The sequence below is a fragment of the Syngnathus floridae genome, chromosome 13 (assembly GCF_059516105.1).
Source record: "Syngnathus floridae isolate MCC-2025c chromosome 13, RoL_Sflo_1.0, whole genome shotgun sequence".
Classification (NCBI taxonomy): domain Eukaryota; kingdom Metazoa; phylum Chordata; class Actinopteri; order Syngnathiformes; family Syngnathidae; genus Syngnathus; species Syngnathus floridae.
Genome location: NC_142425.1, coordinates 11,305,412 through 11,311,966, shown reverse-complemented (window position 1 = coordinate 11,311,966; position 6,555 = coordinate 11,305,412). Strand labels below are relative to the sequence as shown.

The following is a 6,555-nucleotide window of genomic DNA, read 5'->3' as shown; positions in this document are numbered from 1 at the left end:
TGATATGGTCAATTTCATAAGGATGCCGGTATGAATAAGAACACTCTGGCCTTTACTTTACTCTGAACTGGGTGGTACCACCCAGTACATGTACCGAGGCTGGCCGTGTGGTTACGCACCTCTGCTTTGAATCGAAAGCTAAGGTCCTGGAAGTTACACGCTATGCTTATAAATTCAATTGACTTTAGCAGCAACCTGGACTGGACAGCAACAGCCTTTTTTCTTTCTTAGTCAGACAGCCAATGAAGACATCAAGCCCTGTAACAAAACATGCAATAAGTTTCACATTCAAGAGATGCACCATCGATTGAGGCCCATCGCCAATGAAGACTGACACCAAAGTTGACTTTATTTACAAGACCACCAACAGGAAGCAAACACACCACTGTTGATTTTATTCACAAGAACGCCCACATGATGCATGACGATTCAAAACAAACCAAAAAATGGCTGACTAGATTCAAATAATAGCTTTTACTCGTACAGAAAAATGTACCAACATTCTGCAAGATTCTGAGTTCAGTGGCCATTTTAAAGAAGGGCTGCCAAAGATGACTTACTGATCGCAACAGAGACTGTTTGTACACTTGCCGTTTGCATCTATGGGTGTCTGGCTACTTGGCTTTTGTCAACAATTTAGAATGCATCCAGCTTTTCTTTGTGTAGTTAAAAAAATAAAAAGTTTGACACTGCATGTTTAACAAGTCAATTTTTGTTTCAGCCTAAGTTTACAATTGTCTTGTCATTGAGAATGTCTCAAATGATTCCAGTTTGTATGTACGATAGACTGCCAATGCCAATGTTTAAAATGGACCACTTGAATTCAGTTCAGTTTAATTGCAGTTCAGTGGTACACACACAATTACAGTACAAACAGTTCATTTCATGATTAAAAAAACAACAGTAAAACAATATTGCAAAATGACGCCGCGCTGAGAAAGAAAGGCATCATGCAGATAGCCAGTGTGCACACCCAGTGAAAAAGTGGAGAGAGGGAGGGAAAGAAAGAAAGGACAAAAGAAAAAAAACAGTCATACTCTCCTTAAATGCTGGCTGGGCGCTTTGCCCTCGCCGCATCTGCACCTGTCCGTCTCGTGTCGGCCGCTCATCACGGGCGAAGGTCGGCCCCTCCCCGCCCGGCCGATATTCGACGTTTGGACTCATCCTCCGCCTCGTGCCACTGCAAAAAGAAAAACGCCACTCTGTTGCATGCGGTTCACTTCTGTGGATGTACTCATTACCTGTCTATTAAAGCTTGCTCCCATTTTAAGCTCCCTTTATTAATTGCGTATGCATACATGAATGTTTTTGTTTTCTTTTTATGTCGGTTCCTATATGAAGAATTCAATGCTTATAATTTCTTTCTTTGTTGTAAAGTGCTTTGAGCTGCATTTCTTGTATGAAAGGTGCTCTACAAATAAAGTTTTTTATTATTACCCTCTGGTCTCGCGGTCCTGTCCAGTCCCTCTCTGTGCAGGCACTCGTCCGATCCACTGCCCCAGCAATCCTGAAAGGCAGACAGACACATTGTGGTGGTTTTGGCAAGGGGAAAAATTCCACTAGCACCCCCACCCAACCTTGACTAAGGTAAGTTTGAATCAGGTAACTAGCGGCACGCACAGGCTGGCGCATGTCTCATACGGCCCTCCCGCATTGGAGCGATCCGGGTTATGAAATGTTTAACCCCTTACAAAGAGGGAGGGAGGGAAAGAGCGAGAGGAGATGAGAAGAGGCTTTGGTGCGCACTTAAGCGCAACCGGCCAGTTCCCCCTGAGTAGAGCTGGCTTGGCCCCGAGAGGAAAAAAAATAGGAAAACGTGACGTCACTGAGAGCGTCACGGAGAATCTCCTCGTCCTCGACACCGTCGACGACACTGGGACCCAGTCTGGCAGACATTATACCCTGGTATTCCACAAAGGGCAAGGTATAGCCACGTTCCACCCTGAGTGCACCAGGCCATGCAGGTACTGCCGGGCGCATTGGAGAAAGAGAGCGAGAGAGAGAGAGAGGGGGTGGGAAGGGGGTGTCTACTTTGCCAATTTGTATCTAGAGGGTCACAGCAACCCAAATGCCCGTGCGTGCTACTAGTTACCCTATTCAAACAGACAGGGGTAGGGAAAGCACAAAGGAAAAAACAAAGTCATACTCCCCCGAACCGCTGGCTGCATCTGCACCCATCAGTCTCGTGTGGGCCGCTCGTCACGGGCCAAGGTCCGGGTCTGCTCCGGCCGGTGTTGGACTCATCTTCCGCCTCGCACAAGTGCAAAAAGACAAACGGCACTCAGTTGCATGCGGCTCACTCTTGTCAACGTACTCATTACCTGCCCCCTCCCTGGTCTTGTGGGTGCAGCCCAGTCCCTCTCGGTGCAGGCTGGCGCTCGCCCCATCCGCTGCCAGCTGAAAGGCAGAAAAATAAGGAAATCAAATTAAAACCAACAAGTGTGTACACTACGCTTGCAGATTGGATTGCCATGTCACCGCCTCTGGCCAGCCTTGGCCAGTCATGCATCAGGCTCCTCTTCAACACTTGGCGACTGCTCTCTTTGGGTGATTCCTTCCTTTGCAACCCGCTCACCAATCGCAGGTCTGGTGGCCTCCGTCCACCGGCTCTTTGTTTCATACATCGTCTCTTCCACCTTGCAAGACAAGCACAAAAGTCTCGCTGCGCCGTCGCTTGCGCTTGCCGTCGCTTGCGCTTGCCGTCGCTTGCGCTTGCCGTCGCTTGCGCTTGCCGTCGCTTGCGCTTGCCGTCGCTTGCGCTTGCCGTCGCTTGCGCTTGCCGTCGCTTGCGCTTGCCGTCGCTTGCGCTTGCCGTCGCTTGCGCTTGCAGTCGCTGCGCGGTCGCTTGCAGTCGCTGCGCGGTCGCTTGCGCTTGCCGTCGCTGCGCATTTGGCACTCAATGAGGGCTGCACAACATTTTGGAAAATCACTGATATGGCAGTATTGGGCCAGACCACTGCATTGAGGCAAGTTGTGCAAAATTCTTGGATGGAGGTTAACTATTTGATCGCAATGAGATCAGTTAGATTAGTTAACTTTAACTTACATCAATGACTTATCGTCGTAACGCATTACAAATAGTCAGGCAAGAAAACATGTTTCATTTGAGACATGAAAAAAAATCTTTGCTGTCTTAAAGTGCATGTCAATAACCTAGACCACCATATGGCAGTTTTCCAATACACGTGCAGCCCTACACACGTCACCATTGGTGTCCAAATGGCAGCCTCGGGGCAACTTGATCAACACACCACACGAATGAACGCAACGCTGCTTTGTAGCACAAAATATCAATGGCAACATTTCGTGATTGATTGAATGAATTTACGTCAAAGAATTCTGAATTTGTTTCAGTATGCAGCCCTCAAGCAGACATTGGGACACCGCTGGTGTAATTTAAAAAAAAAAAAAGAAAAAAAAAGAAAATCCATTTCACACGTTAAAGCTGCGCAGGTCGACGCCTCCAGGGAAGCGGGTCTCCCTCAAAACTCGGCGACTTCAGAGCGATGCCACAGCGGTCCGTTCACCTCTGATCAGATCGGGTCACATCCCGGTCGCCATCTGCAGAAACAGAAACAAATGTTAGAAACTCAAAGAGCACCCCAAGTTGTCGGTCACTTGCTTACTTGATCACAGCGGCTAGCTACTATTGCTGACCGTCGCCAGGTCGGATCGGGCCGTGCGCAACCCCCCTTTTGCGTCCGGCCTGCAAATGGCAGAACATGCAATGAGTTGGGCGCTGCTCGCATCATTACGTCTTCCTCGTGGACCGGCTCGCCCAAACACCGCCCCCTACACCTAGAGAACAAAGGACACACAGCTTAGATCAAGCACGACAGTGGTAGGTTAGAAAAAGACACAAAAGGTTACCGTCTCGCTCCAATGCTGTCCTACACCCAGGGGAGAACAAAGAATGCAAGTACCACAGTGGTGGTAGGTTAGGGTTAGACGAAGTGCAACAGTGGCAGGTTAGAAAGACAAAATGGTACAAGTCAAATTGCAAAATTGGACATTCGGGATCGGCTCGCTCCAATGCCGCCCTACACCGATGGGGGAGAACAAAGGCAGCAAGCACGACAGTGGCAGGTTAGAAAAAGACAAAATGGTACAAGTCATATGGCAAGCTTGGACATTGGGCTCCGCGTCAAAGTTCAGTTTTGTCTCCATCCAAGTCACCACGTCCTCCCCCAAGTGAGCCATCAATGGCAACCAAGCACAAGACACCGCTGGATCCAGATAAGCCACAACCTCTTAAGCAAGACCAACCGTCAGACCCCCAAACACTGTCCACGCCTGCAACCTTTCCGTCGTGCACCCATAACCAAAGGCACTGCCCCCTCCTGGGTACATGATACGCACATGTTGACTTTTGCAGCGTGCTGCTTGATTCTTGACTTGATATGGCATTGCTCTTTTGGATATGCCATTGCTCCTTTGGATAGGCCATTGCTCCTTTGGATAGGCCATTGCGCCTTTGGATAGGCCATTGCTCCTTTGGATAGGCCATTGCGCCTTTGGATAGGCCATTGCGCCTTTGGATAGGCCATTGCGCCTTTTCATATGGAATTACACTTTTCCCATTCGGCTCCTCTTGCAGCCTACAATAACACACAGACAGTCATTAATGGTGTGCTGGGAAGCTAAAACTCGACAGCCATTGTGTGTTGGGAAGCTGAAACTTGACAAAAACAGGTTTTCACCTGATTTAGGACTACTCTTCCTCAGTGTCCTCAGCATCACTGAAATAGCTCCTCAAGAGCCTCCTGCTTGCTTTGTATAGAAGGATGCTGGCTGGGCAGCCTTTTCTAGTGCTACAAAAGACAAACAGAAATTATTGCAACAAAAATAGATATTTTAATTTTATACATACTAAGTAGAGTTTTGCAGTTGAAAAAAATATATCATATTGTAGTAAATTATAATAATTATTCAGGATTATAATTCATATTTTCATTTCATCATTCATCAACTCACCTCACATTGGACAGATGGATGATCCAGGTTGGCGGCGTCCAAAACGGGAGAAAATAACCCGCGCAAATGTTTGTTGCGTAACGGAACGAGAGCGGGCGGAAGCCATCTTTGAATGGATTTGCTCTGATTTGGACATGACGTAACAATTTCGTTACATTTATCAGTTTGCATAACACGGAAATGGCACACGCATAATATAAAATAATAAAAAAATTGTTTAGTTGACTAGAGTCAAACGAACATTTCCTATAGTCAGACAAACACGCGCTTATCGGTGGCGTGATTTAGAACCTTCTACAAACAAATGAATGAAAAAATGCTGGCCAGCATTTAAAAAAGAAAAAAAAAAAACACGAAAGACATTTAAAATACCACCAAAACGCGCAACGACACGACGCAAAGTCGATTGTGGCGTGCTGTGCCCAAATCTCAAGCACTCCCTAGACAGCGAAAATCCTGCAAGAAATAATAAATGGCATCGTAAAAAACTGCAAACATTTGCTCAGGGGCTAAATTGCCTGCGGCCTACAATTTACCTCCAGGCTCACCGTCGCAGTGGGCGTGACGTTGCCGAGTCACGAGAGTACGACAATCCTGCGACAAACAAAATTAAAAAGGCTTGTGAGAAAAGGCAACAAACCACACATTTTGGGGCCTACGTGAAAACTCTCCTTGCGCTCTCCAGTTAACTTCGACGCCTACAGTCGCCGTGTGAAAATCCTCCGACAAACAAACATGGCGTCCGTCGCGAGAAACGGCAAGAAACGACAAACATTTGCTCCCTTGCCTGAGAAAATGCCACGCGCTCGGTGGCACCTGCATTTGAGAACTCCCCTTGAGCGCGAACATCGTGCAACAAACATGGCGTCCGTCGCGAAAAACGGCAGGAGACGACAAACATTTGCTAGCATGCTAGCTTACCTGAGAAACCGTCCGCCGCCACGCGCTCGGTGGCACCTGCATATGATAACTCCCCTTGAGCACACCTGTCTTCAATTTACCTAAAGCCCTGACGTCACATCCGTCGATTCAAATCTTCTTCTCCTGATCGTCCAACGGCGCTCGGCACACTAACGCCACCAGGTGGTCGCCTGTCATGGTGACTTCTGTGGAAAGGGTTGCTTCGGACGATCCGTTGAAACTTTGAACACCGAACATGTTTGGATGGATACCCTATCAATATGACCAAATCTCCTTTTGTTTCCGAGCAGGCTCTGGTCGAGTGGTTAACGCCATTGCCTTCAATCCAATGAAAATATTTGTATCGATAGTTCATCCTAAAATGAATTGTTCTTGCAAAAATTCTGCGGCCGTTGCAGTGCTCCCGTGGACTCATTTTCAATTCAGTTGTTAAGAAACACAGAGACAATAATTGACTGAATATATGACCCCCCCACCCAGCCATGAACCTCACCGCACGTCACTGACTTACACGTACTCAAAAACTCTGGGCACAAAAAAATGGGTGCAAACAATCCAGACAAATGGTTTCAACATTATGATGCTGTTTGTTTTTCACAGCGCACTTCGAGATTGCGCAATCATGGGCTCCACAAACAAAAAGTGGTCTCATGTGTGCTA

The 6,555-nt window shown here is 47.4% G+C and overlaps 1 long non-coding RNA gene across 5 annotated transcripts; it reads right to left on the bottom strand.

The window, feature by feature from the left end:
• Positions 1–317: 317 nt before the first annotated feature.
• On the bottom strand, positions 318–5,998 carry LOC148388788 (uncharacterized). 5 transcript variants are annotated; one of them, XR_015862277.1, is made up of 8 exons: positions 5,896–5,998; positions 5,511–5,568; positions 4,701–5,430; positions 3,627–4,598; positions 2,322–3,561; positions 2,147–2,251; positions 1,438–1,507; positions 318–1,180 (listed from the first exon to the last, which is right to left on the bottom strand). It is a non-coding gene; the product is annotated as an uncharacterized LOC148388788 (long non-coding RNA). The 5 variants fall into 5 exon arrangements; XR_015862275.1 differs by having other exon boundaries at positions 1,438–2,251; positions 2,322–2,397; positions 2,479–3,561; XR_015862276.1 differs by having other exon boundaries at positions 318–932; positions 1,084–1,180; positions 1,438–2,251; positions 5,896–5,991.
• Between the last annotated feature and the right edge of the window lie 557 nt (positions 5,999–6,555).